The sequence below is a fragment of the Cervus canadensis genome, chromosome 10, assembly GCF_019320065.1.
Source record: "Cervus canadensis isolate Bull #8, Minnesota chromosome 10, ASM1932006v1, whole genome shotgun sequence".
NCBI classification, from domain to species: Eukaryota; Metazoa; Chordata; class Mammalia; order Artiodactyla; family Cervidae; genus Cervus; species Cervus canadensis.
In genome coordinates this window covers 21,093,037-21,109,242 of record NC_057395.1, presented here as the reverse complement: position 1 = coordinate 21,109,242, position 16,206 = coordinate 21,093,037, and the positions used below count along the sequence as shown (strand labels likewise).

Here is a 16,206-nt window from a genome sequence, read left to right as displayed (position 1 = left end):
AGTGATTTTTCTGTAGCAAGCAACACTCTTTGACAGCCCTTTATACACAGTAGAACTTCTTCAAAATTGGTCAATACTCCCAAACCCTGTTGCTGCTTTATTAGCTACATGAATGTAATATTCTAAATCCTTTGTCGTCACTTCAACAATCTTCACAGCATCTTCACCAGGAGCAGATTCCATCTTATGAAACCACTTCCTTTGCTCATCCTCAAGAAGCTACTCCTCATTCATTCAAGCTTCATCATGAGATTGTAGCAGTTTAGTCACGTCTTCAGGTTCCACTTCTAATTCTAGTTCTTTTGCCATTTCTACACATCTGGAGTGACTTCCTTCACAGAAGTCCTGAAGCCCACAGTCATCCATGTCATCCATGGGGCATGGAATCAACTTCTTCCAAATTTCACAGCCTACAGAAAACACTTAATACAACTTGAAAGTTGAAATGACTCCTTGATCCACTTACTGTGGAATGGATGCTGTGTTAACAGATATGAAAAAACATGAATCTCATTGTATAGCTCATCAGAGTTCTTAGGTGACCAAGTGCCTTGTCAGTGAGCGGCAATATTTTTAAAGGAAACTTTCTTTTTTTCCTGAAGAATAGGTCTCAACAGTGGGCTTGAAGTATTCAACAAAACATGTTGTAAACAGATGTGCTGTCATCAGACTTTGTTTTTCCATTCATAGAAAACAGGCAGAATCAATTTAGCATAATTCTTAAAAGACTTGGACTTGCAAAATGTTAAATGAGCACTGGCTTCAACTTAGAGTCACTATTGCATTAGCCCCTTACAAAAGAGTCAGCTTGTCTTTTGAACCTTTGAGGTCAGGCTCGACTTCTCTTTACCGGTGGAAGTTCTACCTGCCACCTCCTTCCAACAGAAGGTTATTTTATTTAAATTAAAAATCTGTTGTTTAGTGTAACTACCTTCATTACTTATCATAGCTGCATCCTCTGGATAACTTGCTGTAGCTTCTACATCAGCCCTTGCTGCTTTACCTTGCACTTTTATCTTATAGAAAAGCTTCTTCCCTTAAATTTCACAAACCAACCCCTGCTAGTTTTGAATTTTTCTTCTGCAGCTTCCTCACCTTCCTCAATCTTCAAAGAATTGAAGAGCTTTGCTCTGGATTAGGTTTTCGCTTAAGGGAATGCTGTCAGTCAGTTCAGTCGCTCAGTCGTGTCCGACTCTTTGCGACCCCATGGACTGCAGCACACCTGGCCTCCCTGTCCATCACCATTTCCCAGAGCTTACTCAAACTCATGTCCATTGAGTCGGTGATGCCATCCAACCATCTCATCCACTGTCATCCCCTTTGCCTCCCACCTTCAATCTTTGCCAACATCAGGGTCTTTTCAAACGAGTCAGTTCTTCTCATCAGGTGGCCAAAGTATTGGAGTTCCAGCTTCAGAATCAGTCCTTACAATGAATATTCAGGAAATCAGTCCTGAATATTTCCTTTAGGATGGACTAGTTGGATCTCCTTGCAGTCCAAGGGACTCTCAAGAGTCTTCTCCAACACCACAGTTCAAAAGCATCAATTCTTCGGCACTCAGTTTTCTTTATAGTTCAACTCTCACATCAATACATGACTATTGGAAAAACCATAGCTTTGACTAGATGGACCTTTGTTGGCAAAGCAATGTTTCTGCTTTTTAATATGCTGTCTCAATTGGTCATAATTTTTCTTCCAAGGAGCAAGCGTCTTTTAATTTCTTGGCTACAGTTACCATCTGCAGAGGCTCTTTAGTTCTTCTTCACTTTCTGCCATAAACATGGTGTCATCTGCATATCTAGGTTATTAATATTTTCCCCATCAATCTTGATTCCAGCTTGTGCTTCATCCAGCCCAGCGTTTCTCATGATGTACTCTGCATATAAGTTAAATAAGCATGGTGACAATACACAGCCTTGATGTATTCCTTTCCCGATTTGGAACCAGTCTGTAGTTACATGTCCAGTTCTTACTGTTGCTTCCTGACCTGCATACAGATTTCTCAGGAGGCAGGTCAGGTGATCAGGTATTCCCATCTCTTTCAGAATTTTCCACTTTTTTGTGATCCACACAGTCAAAGGCTTTGGCATACTCAATAAAGCAGAAATAGATGTTTTTCTGGAGCTCTCTGGCTTTCTTGATGATCCAACAGATGTTGGAAATTTGATCTCTGGTTCCTCTGCCTTTTCTAAAACCAGCTTGAACATCTGGAAGTTCACAGTTCACGTACTTTTGAAGCCTGACTTGGAGAACTTTGAGCATTACTTTACTAGTGTGTGAGATGAGTGCAATGGTGTGGTAGTTTGAGCATTCTTTGGCATTGCCTTTCTTTGGGATTGGAATGAAAACTGACCTTTTCCAGTCCCGTGGCCACTGCTGAGTTTTCCAAATTTGCTGGCGTATTGAGTGCAGCACTTTCACAGCATCATCTTTTAGGATTTGAAATAACTCAACTGGAATCTCATCACTTCCACTAGCTTTGTTCTTAGTGATGCTTCCTAAGGCCCACTTGACTTAGCATTCCAGGATGTCTGGCTCGAGGTGAGTGATCACACCATCATGATTATCTGGGTGGTAAAGATCTATTTTGTATTTTTCTTCTGTGTATTCTAGCCACCTTGATTTTATATTGAGACCTCTAAAATGTTCTGCCATATCAGCAGTAAGGCTGTTTTGCTTTCTTATCATTTATATGTTCATTGGATTAGCACTGTTTATTTCCTACAAGAATGTTTCCTTTGTTTTCACAACTTGGCTAACTGGTACAAGAGGCCTAGTTTTCAGCCTGTCTTTGATGTCAACTTGTCTTCCTCACTAATCTTAATTATCTGTAGTTTTTGATTTAAAGTGAGAGATTTACAACTCTTCCTTTCCCTTGAACACTTAAAAGCCACTGTAGTGTTATTAATTGGTCTAATTTCAATATTGTTGTGTCTCAGGCGATAAGGAGGCCTGAGGAGAGGAAGAGAGATAGGAAACAGCCAGTTTGTGGAACAGTCTGAACAAATACAACATCTATCAACTAAGTTTACTGTCTTGAATGGATGTGACTCCTGGTGCCCAAGAATAATTATAGTAGGAACACCAAATATCACTGATCATAGATCACCATAGCAAATAAAATAATCATGAAAAAGTTTGAAATCTTGCAAGAATTATCAAACTGAATGGAAGAATTCATTCAAAAGTGAATTAAGAATTACCACAATGTGACAAGAAGACACATATTACCAAAATATGACACACAGACTTGAAATGAACAAATGCTGTTGGAAGAATAGCGCCAATAGTTTTGCTTGATGAAGGGTTACTGCAAACCTATAAACAATAAACAACAAAAAAGCAAGCCCCCAATATGAAATGTAATGGGTTTCCTAGGCAGCACCAGTGGTAAAATTGCTGCCTGCCAATGCAGGAGATGCAAGAGTCTCAGGTTTGATCCCTGGGTGGGGAAGATCCTCTGGAGTAGGAAATGGCAGCCTGCTCCAGTATTCTTGCCTGGAAAATTCCATGGACAGAGGAACCTGCTGGGCTACAGTCCATGGGGCCACAAAGAATCAGACATAACTGAACGACTGAGCACAGTACACATGTGAAACATAATAAAGCAAAACAAATAAATCAAGGCATGCCTGTGAAGTGTATTATCTGATGAACTTTGGTATATTTCTACATCTAAGAAGCCATTGCCACGATAAATCAAAATACCAAATATTTCTACTGCTTTCCAGAATTTCTTCAAACCCAGTTCAATTCATCTCTTGATTTGCTCTCATTCCCAGGTAACCACTCTCAATTTGTTTGTACTTTATAGATTTTTATGTGGATGGAATCACACAATAAGCACTGTGTTTGTGTGGTTTCTCTCATTCAACACAGTGATTTGTGATTCATCCAAGTTGTTTCATCTATCACTGGTTTGTTCTTTTTATTGCTGAATATTATACCATCCTACTTCAATAATCCTGACTGAAAAAAAAAAAAATCTCATGAAACCAGAGCTAATGAAAACCTGACCCTGAATTTAAATCTGTTGAACTTCAGTGAACCTTTAACATCACAGAGTGTGACTGATATATAATGGGTGCTTAATATTTGCTAAATAAATAAAAGCACATTTTATTCGGACAATATGCATACTGAAATCACTAACATGGACATCACTTTAAACCTTTCAGAAGGCTGAGTGGGCCCCAAATTTCATATCCTCCTCTACTGAAGTTAGTTTCTCTCAGTTTCGTGATATGCTGTTCCTCTGCATTGCCTATTGAGTTCATGTCAGTTCAGTTACATTCCATCAGCATGTTTAATTCTCACAAAATCCTATAAAGGAAGCATTATCTCCCTGTAAATATAAGGGAGCTGTAGCCCAGAAAGGTTATATGGCTCTCTCAGGGTTACATAATTGATAAGCACTGAATATGGAATCCACCCCCAGGTTTGAGTTCATTGCAGCTTTTCCTGGAACTCTCGAGTGAACTCTATTGTGTTGATTGGTATACTGACGAGAGTACTGGTCAGTGATGTGGGCACAATTTGAGAATGAGTAAATAATTGGCTTAGTTTATAAAATGCTCATTTCTGAGAAATAGTTCAGGAATATATGCCTTTGAAAGTATATAATTTTATTACCTTGTGTATAAGTATTACCTAGTCATCTATTGCTATGTAACTATATTATCACAAACACAACTTTGAAAAACACATATTTATATTTCAGTTTCTGATGGTCAGAAGTCCAGTGCTTAACTGGGTTCTCTGCAAGGCTGCAGTCAGCAGCAGCTGAGGCTGCACTTCACGGAGGTTCAGCTGGGGAAGGAACTGCTTCTAAACTCACATGGTTGTTGACAGAACCACCTTCTGTTCCTTGTGGGCTATCAAACTGAGGGCCTCTGTTTCTTGCTGGCTATTACACAGTGTCTGTCCTTGGTTCCTTGCTATGTGGCCTTCTCCAACAGGGCAGCTGACTTCATGAGGTCAGCAAGGAAGAGAGTTAATGGGGAAAGTCTGCAAACAAGGCGAAAGTTATGATCTTAAGTAACACAATCACATAAGTGACGAATCATCCCAGTTTCTGCCTATATTCAAGAAGAAGAAATTAAATATCCCATGAAGATGGAATGGAGATAATTTGAGACCATTTTAAAATCTGTTTGCTACACCCAGTGTAAGATAGATAGGAATTAACCATCATATTTATTCTTTTAAAGATAGTGTCCCACACTAAAGAAAAGAAATGTGTTCAACATGTCCTATATTTATGAACCTCTCCAAAGCCAAAGTGTGGTTACTGAAGGACCTCCTTTAAAAAGATCACATCTGGGACTTCCCAGGTGGTACAGTGGATAAGAATCTACCTGCCAACACAGAGGACACAGGTTCAATCCCTGATCCAGGAAGAGCCCACATGCCATAGAGCAATTAAGCCCATGAGCTGCAACTGCTAAAGCCCACCCACCTAGAGCCCATGCCCTGCAACAAGAGAAACCACTGCACAGCACACCCACAGCAAAGAGTAGCCCTTGCTCTCCACAACTAGAGAAAGCCCTTGCAAAGCAATGAAGCCCAGAGCAGCCAAAAATTAAATAAATACAAATAAATAAAGTTAAAAAAAAAGATAATGTCCTCACTGACTGTCCAACCAGAAGGCAAAATTCATTCAAGACTGTAGGACTGAGCACAACTTCTCTCATATTTCATGTTTTGTGTCTTGAGACACAGTGTCATTTCAGTGATTTCCCCCAATAACCATGCTTAGTAAATAAGGTGGTTTTTACTAATCCCCATTTTAACATAAGAAAGCAGAGAACTAGAAAGGCTAAAGTAACCTGAGTCCCTGCCTGGGGATTGCACTTGTAATTGTAAAAGCCTACAGCTACAGGTCTTAAACCCTCCCCAGAACAGCCAGCATCCAATGACAGGTCCACGCAAAGAGTACAAGCCCAGGTCTATTTCCATAAAATACATTGTTAGAAGTGAAATTACAAAATAGTAATGGTAGAACTCCTTTCAGCTAGACAAATGTATGACTGGGAAGTTACATACATTTTCTTTTTTGGAGAAGTTATCCATAGCAGTGCTCCTGCACTTTCTTACTTGCTGGAGCTTGTTATCTTTCATTTTAGTTCAGTTGCTCAGTCGTGTCCAACTCTTTGCAACCCCATGGACTGGAGCACACCAGGCCTCCCTGTACATCACGATCTCCCGGAGGTTACTCACATTCGTGTCCATTGAGTCTGTGATGCCACCCAATCATCTAATCCTCTGTCATCCCCTTCTCCTCCTGCCTTTAATTTTTCCCAGCACCAAGGTCTTTTCAAATGAGTCAGTTCTTCACATCAGGTAGCCAAAGGATTGGAGTTTCAGCTTCAACATCAGTCCTTCCAATGAATATTCAGGACTGATTTCCTTTAGGATGGACTGGTTGGATCTCCTTGCATTCCAAGGAACTCTCAAGAGTCGTTTCCAACACATTTCAAACGCATCAATTCTTCAGTGCTTAGCTTTCTTTATAGTCCAACTCTCACATCCATACATGACTACTGGAAAAACCACAGCTTTGAGTAGACAGAACATGCTGGCAAAGTAATGTCTCTGCTTTTAAATATGCTGTCTAGGTTGGTCATAGCTTTTCTTCCAAGGAGTAAGTGTCTTTTAATTTCATGGCTGCAGTCACCATCTGCAGTGATTTTGGAGCCCAAAAAAATAAAATCTGTCACTGTTTTCCCATCTATTTGCCATGAAGTGATGGGACCAGATGCCATGGTCTTAGTTTTCTGAATGTTGAGCTTTAAGCCAACTTTTTCACTCTCCTCTTTCACTTTCATCAAGAGGCTCTTTAGTTCTTTTTTGCTGTGTGCCATAAACATGGTGTCACCTGCGTATCTGAGGTTATTGATATTTCTCTGGTCAATCTTGACTTCAGCTTGTACTTCATCCAGCCCAGCGTTTCTTATGATGTATTCTGCATATGTTAAATAAGCAGGGTGACAATACACAGCCTTGATGTATTCCTTTTCTTATTTGGAACCAGTCTGTTGTTCCATGTCCAATTCTAACTGTTGCTTCCTGACCTGCATACAGATTTCTCAGGAGGCAGGTCAGGTGGTCTGGTATTCCCATCTCTTTCAGAATTTTCCACAGTTTATTGTGATCCACACAATCAAAGACTTTGGCATACTCAATAAAGCAGAAATTGATATTTTTCTGGAACTCTCTTGCTTTTTTGGTGATCTAACAGATGTTGGCAATTTGATCTCTGGTTCCTCTGCCTTTTCTAAAACCAGCTTGGACATCTGGAAGTTCACAGTTCACATACTGTTGAAGCCTGACTTGGAGAACTTTGAGCATTACTTTACTAGTGTGTGAGATGAGTGCAATGGTGTGATAGTTTGAGCATTCTTTGGCATTGCCTTTCTCTGGGATTGGAATGAAAACCGATCTTTTCCAGTCCCGTGGCCACTGCTGAGTTTTCCAAATTTGCTGGCGTATTGAGTGCAGCACTTTCACAGCATCATCTTTTAGGATTTGAAATAACTCAACTGGAATCCCATCACTTCCACTAGCTTTGTTCTTAGTGATGCTTCCTAAGGCCCACTTGACTTAGCATTCCAGGATGTCTGTCTCTAGGTGAGTGATCACACCATCATGATTACCTGGGTTATTAAGATCTTTTTTGCATTGTTCTTCTGTGTATTCTTGCCATATCTTCTGCTTCTGTTAGGTCCATACGATTTCTGTCCTTTATTGTGCCCAACTTTGCATGAAATGTTACCTTGGTATCTTTAATTTTCTTGAAGAGATCTCTAGTCTTTCCCAGTCTATTGTTTTTCTTTATTTCTTTGTATTGATTGCTGAGGAGGGCTTTCTTACCTCTCCTTGCTATTCTTTGGAAGCATTCAAATAGGTATGTCTTCCCTTTTCTACTTTGCCTTTGCTTCTCTTCTATTCACAGCTATTTGTAAGACCGCCTCAGAAAACCATTTTATCTTTGTTATCTTTATGATGCTGCAAAAGTAAAATAGGTGCAGGAAGTGTAAATTAGTTAAGAATATTTTTCAAATTGGCAACGTTCTAAAAACCCTGATGGTAACATACACAGGATTCTTTTCATCTTATGAATGAGATGTGTTGGGCTTTCTATCATTTTATTCATTCATTCATTTGGCCAGTTATTTTCATAATTTCTAACCTCTCTAAAGTCAGTGCTACCGCCAACATATAATATACTTTGGCTTTGGGCAAATGACTATATTTTCTGGGGCCTCAGTTTTCTCATACATAAAATGGGAATAATGACATCTATCTAAGACAGTTACTATAATTAGTTAAAAGATACAAAGTATGCAGAATAGTTTCTAAACATTAAAGAAAGAAAACAGTTCTTTGATTTTCCTCCTTTCTTTTCAGCACATATATATATTTTTTTTTTTTTTTAATTTACTGTCTAGTTGCTTAATAATTCAGGGAAATTCCTGTGAGATAATCTCAGTTTATGCTGTCCTGGATAATTATAGGTAGCTCTCCCTTTCACTTTCAAAAATGCCCTAGTCTCATTGATAAATTGTAGAGTCACTCCACAGTGGCCCACTCAGTTTTGAGGCACAAAGCCAGAGGACTTTCTGCAGATGTGTTCCACATCTAGAGTATTTTGGATCCTTAGGTTAGGACATCTTTCAGGAAGATAAGATTCAGGGGAGAGTCAGGTGGGAAAGACAGACATTTTGGAGAGGACATCTCTTTGGGGAGGAAGACACTATGAACTCATAAGATACTTTATTCTCCCACTATTCTTCTCTGATCTTGTGTCTGTAAATGGTCTCTTCCTGAACTGTCCTTACTAATAACTGGCTATCTCATACCTAGTGACGCTTTGATGGCTTCTTGATGAGAAGTTTCTAGCTTTAAACTGTAGGAAGAAAAGAAAATAAAGAATAAAAGGTTCTTATTCTGAATTATTAATATTTTGTCATATATTTCAAGTATTTCAATAGATTGGTGAAATTACCAAAGGTTATTGAAATAAGATAGAAACAATAATACTGAATTTACAGAGGAAAAATTTTCAGATTACAGGGGCCACAAATGGAGCCATGATCCAGAAAGAAAAAAGCAATGTTTTTAGGTCAAAATTTAGAGGTTTACATGTTAAAAAAAAAAAAAGGCTAGGAGATCATTTATCCATTTTGCGTTATTAAAAAATTAAAAGTCCCATGTCATGGAAACCTGTGTATTTCTTCACCCTGTTGCCTGACACAGGAATACCAGACCACCTTACCTGCCTCCTGAGAAATCTGTATGCAGCTCAAGAGCAACAGTTAGAACTGGACATGGAACAACAGACTGGTTCCAAATTGGGAAAGGAGTACGTCAAAGCTGTATATTGTTACCCTCCTTATTTAACTTATATGCAGAATACATCATGAAAAATGCCGGGCTGGATGAAGCACAAGCTGGAATCAAGATTGCTGGGAGAAATATCAATAACCTCAGATATACAGATGACACCACCCTTATGGCAGAAAGCAAAGAGGAAATAAAGAGCCTCTTAATGAAAGTGAAAGAGGAGAGTGAAAAAGTTGGCTTAAAACTCAACATTCAAAAAATGAAGATTATGGCATCTGGTCCCATCACTTCATGGCAAATAGATGGGGAAAAAATGGAAACAGTGACAGAATTTATTTTCTTGGGCTCCAAAATCACTGCAGATGGTGACTACAGCTACGACATTAAAAGATGCTTACTCCTTGGAAGAAAAGTTATGACCAACCTAAACATCATATTTAAAAGCAGAAAATTAGTTTGCCAACAAAGGTCTGTCTAGTCAAAGCTATGGTTTTTCCAGTAGTCATGCATGAATGTGAGAGTTGGACCATAAAGAAAGCTGAGCGCCAGAGAATTGATGCTTTTGAACTGTAGTGTTGGAGAAGACTCTTGAGAGTCCCCTGGATGGCAAGGAGATCCAACCAGTCAATCCTAATGCAAATCACTTCCGAATATTCATTGGAAGGACTGATGTTGAAGCTGAAACTCCAATACTTTGTCCACCTGATGCGAAGAACTGACTTATTTGAAAAGACCCTGCTGTTGGGAAAGATTCAAGGCAGGCAGAGAAGGGGACTACAGAGGATATGGTTGGATGGCATCATTGACTTGATGGACATGAGTCTGAGCAAGCTCCGGGAACTGGTGATGGAGGGGAAGGCTGGTGTACTGGAGTCCATGGGGTCACAAAGAGTTGGACATGACTGAGCAACTGAACTGAACTGCCTGACAGAGAGGAATCTTAACTAAAGTTCACCTGTCTTAGAGAGAGAGAGTAGAGCTGGGGTAGTTGGGTGTCTTTAAATCTGAGGGCTTAGTTTTTCTTTTCTTTCTTTTATCTTCTCTCCTTTTCTTTCCTTTACTTGCTCTTTTCTTTTCTTCCTTTCCTTTATATCCTATTATTTTATCTTCTTTACTTTTTTTTCTCCCTTCCTCTTTTTTCTACCTCATTTAAACTTCAAGTTAAGAAATGGCTCATCCACATCAGGATCATAAAGTGGACTGGAGAAAGCTGTAGACTTGTTGATTTAAGGCTCATTCTGGAAAAATCCCCACACCTAGGAAAACCTCATCACATCAAGTAACATAAGTTTTCAAACAAGTTTCCAAAAGGATTTTTTTTTTTATATTTATTATCATTTTTATTTATTTATTTTTTTCTTTTTTTTTCCATCTACTTTTATTAGTTGGAGGCTAATTACTTTACAATATTGTAGTGGTTTTTGCCATACACTGACATGAATCAGCCATGGATTCACATATATTCCCCATCCCAATCCCCCCTCCCACCTCCCTCCCTACCCGATCCCTCTGGGTCTTCCCAGTGCACCAGCCCTGAGCACTTGTCTCATGTATCCAACCTGGGCTGGTGATCTGTTTCACCCCCAAAAGGATATTTGAAAACTTTTCCTAATGAGAAGAATTCTAGAAAACTAGAACTACGTTGTTTTATGGGGTTATATGAAAGCTGAGCAGATGCTGGAGAGACAAGTCAGATAAAGTCATTTGACTCCCATTCACTCCATAACTAAAACTGTTCCATCAGGTATGTCAGCCTTTCTTCTCCTTTGTGATGACAATAATAATGTTTATATCAGCCTGAGAAAAAGCAGAAAATAAAGCTATTTTAAAATCTCCCAAGTGTTACTCTGGGGCTTGGGCTTCACGATCTGTGCTTTACAAGCAGAAGGGCCCTGAGCTAGAAGCAAACTATCCTTGATTTCAAGGGGAGGGTGGCATGTGGGTATCAAATGACCTCAAGTTGGAGCATTTTAATTAGATAAATCTTGTATAACCAAAAACCAATTTATTTCATGACTACTTGAATTCACAAAAAATAGATTCCTAAGACACCTAGGATATTGTAAGATAAATGTATACATTGTGTACATAAGTGTAAAAGTACCCAGGCACTATCTCAAGGACTTTATGTAGACTGATTTGTTTCAACCACATCCCTTGAGATGGGTGGAATTGTTATCCCACTTTGTAGATGAGCCAACCAGGGCTCAAGCAGTTTAAATAACTTGCTTTAGGTAATACAGCTAATAAGTGGCAGAGCAGGAATCTGACATTGGGCGGTTGAGTTTCAAAGTCCATACCCTCACCACAACATTATCTGTGGACTGTTCATCTGCTCAAGTTGCACCTGCAGATAATCTGCTGTTAAACAAATTGAGGGGAAAATGTCCAGTTGAGGAAATGCTTCTATTTTCTCTTTTTGCTTTTTGTTGTGTAGCATGGATTCTGAAAGACTGACTAGAATTTAATGTCTAGGGTGCTTGGTAGGTGGGCAAATGAATGGTGTTGGTATGTATGAGGTAAGGTATGCAATCAAGTACAAACACTATTTCATGAAGGGAATGATAGCCTTACCTTTAATTGTGCTTTCTATGGAGATCATAGAATGTTCAATACATACATACATAGAAAGAAAGTAAGTTTAACAACGTGTATTTGCCTCAATTCCTATTTTGAAATCACTTGAAAATGCAGTATCAAATCCATTAAAAAAAAAAACAGTTTTTAAAATTGAAGTACAAAGTTTCATTAGTTTCAGGTGTACGGCAGAGTGAAATAGTTATATTTTTAACATTCTTGTACCTAGAAATGAAAAGATGATACCCACTATAGGCATTTGAGTTTAACTAGATCAGAATAAATGTCACCAGAATGTATATCCATTTTATTGACCACTTGACTATCCCTATTTAATTTGTTTTCCAACTGTTCATTTACTTGAGTTTTTACTCAAATCTCAGAATGAAACAGATGTTTAATCATCTTAGAAGTAAAATGCATTCCAAGCTGGAGACTTTCAACACACCCATTTTTCATGGTTTTCATCCACAACATAACACAATTAGTGTACTTGAAAAGACTCACATACTCTGGGGTTTTAATCATCTCTGGCTGAGTTTCAAGGTCTTGGTGAAGTTTAAAGTCAGGTTAGCCTTGCCCAGCTCCAGGTCAAGTTACAAAAGTTTCATAGACCCCTTTCATCCCTACCTGCCATGTAAGAACTGGGGAAAACATCAGCTCCTGAGTGGTGAAACCAGCATTGCCTCCTAGAAGCCAGGAAACAGCTCTCCTGAACCACCCTTGATTTACAAGAGGAATAGAGCAGGAATTCTGTGACAAGGGTAGATTTGTACAACCTCCTTTAGGTCATTCTATTGACAGTATCATTGTGCTCAGATAGAGAATGCAGCCAGGCCCTCCAATTCACAATTTGCAACTAAACGAAATCTTCGTTTTATGAAGACAATAGCAAATTCAATTAGAAACTCTAAGAGCTCCATGGATCAATCAGGTCATATACAATTAACTTTAATTGGTATCTCTCCAGAGAGGTACATTCTTTACCTGCAGTCAAGGGATACTCAGACAGGTGTAAAATTCTTTCTTGACTGAAAAACATCAAAGCAATTCCTTCTAATCTAAGCCTTATAGCCAACACCAAGCAGTGGCTAAAGCTTCAACAACCAATAAAGAAGAACCAAGAAGCTGAGGAAACAAATTCCATCTAAAGTTTCTAAAAGAGCAAATGGGGTACTGATCAAGAAATACATAGACACTTAACTTGCAGAGCTTAATTCGCAATTGCTAAATGTCCCTTGAGAAATATTAAATTTACCCCACAGATTGCAAAAATGATTTTGTAGGCATTTCAAGGAAGAGACCATGAGGAATAACTAGATATAGCCTTTCAATCATTGTCTTTTAGAGAGTTATTTTGTAAAGATAATTAACTAAGTGCAAATTAATGATAACATCTGGTACAATGCAGCTGTAATGAAAATGTGACTGTATGGTCCTTTTAAATAATCAGACAGAGAATTTATACTCGATAAGAAATAATAGGACTTGACAATAAATTACTATAATAACAATAATAATAACTAGACTTCTTGTGGTGATCTTTTTACACACACACAAAGAGACAATTTTTAAAGAAATGCTGAAGTGATCAACTGAAGCCCATTCAGTAGCAGAATGTTGAGTGAAGCAGCTGGTGTATGACCTGGGAATCAGATCTTAGTTCTAATCCCAGGTTGTTCAGCTGGGCAGGACCTGAACAACCATTAATTACCCTGAGACTTGGTATTTGCCCCTGTAAATGAAGTCACTGCAGTAAGAGCAATCGCCAACAGCCCCTCCAGTTCAGACAGACTGATGTTAGGTTATTAGAAAACACCACAGGAAGTTTGCAGAGGGCCGAGCTTTGTACAGTACTTCTTCCTAGTAATGCCAGAAACAAAATATGAAATTTAATTTTCTATTTTTATGCTAAAATGGAAACAGAGGTGGGAAGGATAAAAGGAATCCATCATGCAAAAGAAACATTTTTGTTTTAAATTTCAAACCCAATAGAAATTCTAGCCCTCCAAGGATGTTCTGAGGCTGTAATCTTAGCCCTCTACTTACCTGACCTTTAGCAGCAGGGAGTAGGCAGCAGAAAGTAGGGCTTGGAAGTCAACTTCTTAAATCAGTTTCACTCCCTCCAACTCCTGCCCTTTTTGTGAGTTATTACACCGCCGGGCACCAGGAATATTATTGACTCTGGAGCAGGGAGCTTAATTTTGCAATAAATTTTACAGATTGCTAACTGAAAAACAAGAACAAAAATGAACTACTAGGTAGTTGAAACCGCTGACTCTCACTGCTTCTTCCTGCCTCTGGGTAATTTATGGCAGCAGAGCTGGGCTCCCACACTGAGGCTGCCACTTTGGCTTGGCTGCTCTGCTCGCCGTGCGTGGGGCAGCAGGCCAAGGAAGGAAGCCATGCTCCCTTGTCTGTGGATTTCAAACCGCAGTGTGCCTGCTGGAATTCCCACAGCTGTCCCTACAGTCTTAGCTCCTGAGATCTCAGAGGTAAAAGAGAGTGAGAAAGTTAGGGCAGTCATGATGTTTGGTAGAAAAAAAGGAGAAAAAAGGGCTTTGCGATAGATTGGAATTTTCCTTCCATGCTTTTCAGTACAACATATATGTATAGACCACTCACTATATGTTAAGCACTTGGTTAATATGCTAGATAAAAAATTATATAGGACATAATTTTTAATCATATCAGGTACTGCTGTGTAACAAACCACTCCAGAACAGCACTTGTGAAGTCAGCTATTGGGCCAGCGAGGGTCTGGATGGTATAGAAAGGCTTTAGTTAGGACAACTTGGTTCTGCTCCAAACAATCTCTTTTCCTCCAGCAGGTTAGCCTGGACTTATCAACTTGTAGTATCAGGAATCTAAAAGAGAAAGTAAAAATGCACAAGCACTTTTCAAGACTCTGCTTACAACATTTACTACTATTTCATTGGCATGAATAAAATGCTTGAAGACAGAGTCAAGTCCAAGTGTGACAGCGCACTGCCAAAGAAAGTGAAAAAGTGGAATCCTTAAGGCAAATCAGTCTACCACAGTGATCTTCAGCATCAGAAGGAAAGTAAATATACAGGTCTATGTGTGAAATGACAAGAGTTCAAATGGAGAAGGACCTCCTACAACTTAGATAGGTGGAAAGCTTGCCTACCTCTAAGGGACAATGCCTCTAAATTGAGTTTTATAAATGCACAGGAGAATATGCAGTGGTTCAGCATGATGAAGAGTTAGTTAAGAGAGAGAGGAACAGTTAACAGTAGGTAGATACAGGACAGCCTTAGTCTCTACTCTCTTCTGTGCTTACTACGTACACCTTCTAAAAACTACCTTTTTCCTTTCCATGACACAATACTCTTGTTCATCCTCCTTCCCCCCCAACCCTGTTCCTTCTCTACGTCCTGCACAGGCTCATTTTTCTTTGGCTTCGTTTATAAGTTGATTATCCTAGTCCATTACTACCCACACATGGGTGGTTACCAGAATGTAGTTTATTCTTAAATCTCTGTTTCCTACAAGGCCATTTTCTCTAACCTGGACTTACATATCTCATAGCCTCCTGGATATTTCCAAGAGCACTTCAAGCCTCAATCTGGTTTACCCACCAAAGTTCACAGATCAGGCATTGGCACCAGTACCTGCCCAGTCACCCAAGTCAGAACACAGAATCCCATTTTTATCACCCCATTTCCTCCCACTGCACCTCACATCCAGTCAGTCTCCAAGTCCTGCTGACTTTGATGAAAATTTTACAGCTTCCCCCCACCTTCCTGTCACTGTAACCTCAGCTTCCTCACTGCTCACTCTGCTTTTATCACTTCACATCTGCACTGACCACAGCAGCTCCCTTCCTCAAACTCATCATTCCCCCAGATTTTAATGTCATTTATCTGAAATTCAAATCAGCTTCTTTGCTTAAAGCCTTTCATGGCTCCCCATGAAAGCGTCTTTGCAAGACCCACCACATCTTCCTGAAATCACCCCCACTGATCTTGAGGTTCTGCTTCCCACCTCACTCCACAATGCACTCTACCTTCTGGCAGTATTGACCTCATTCCTTACAAGGTGTTATCTCTGTTCTATGTGCTTGAGGTTTCCTCTGTCTTAAATGCCTTCCTTCCACCCCACCTCCCTTTAATCAATTCTTAACCATTCTGAGAAACTCAATAGAGACATTCCTTTCTCCAGGGTGTCTCTCACCTGAGTTCTCTGTTTTCACCTCCTCTTGTGTCACCTACTTGCCAGCTTTCCTCCTCTCATTTCTGTATATGTCTTTCTTATCATGCA

General features: G+C 39.4%; 1 long non-coding RNA gene across 1 annotated transcript in view; it reads right to left on the bottom strand.

The window, feature by feature from the left end:
• The window catches only part of LOC122448542, a 142,755-nt gene that overhangs the window by 99,979 nt on the left and 26,570 nt on the right, over positions 1-16,206 (bottom strand). Inside the window, exon 3 of the long non-coding RNA XR_006271653.1 lies at positions 13,972-14,789. This is a non-coding gene — a long non-coding RNA (uncharacterized LOC122448542). The remainder of the gene's footprint in view (positions 1-13,971; positions 14,790-16,206) is intronic.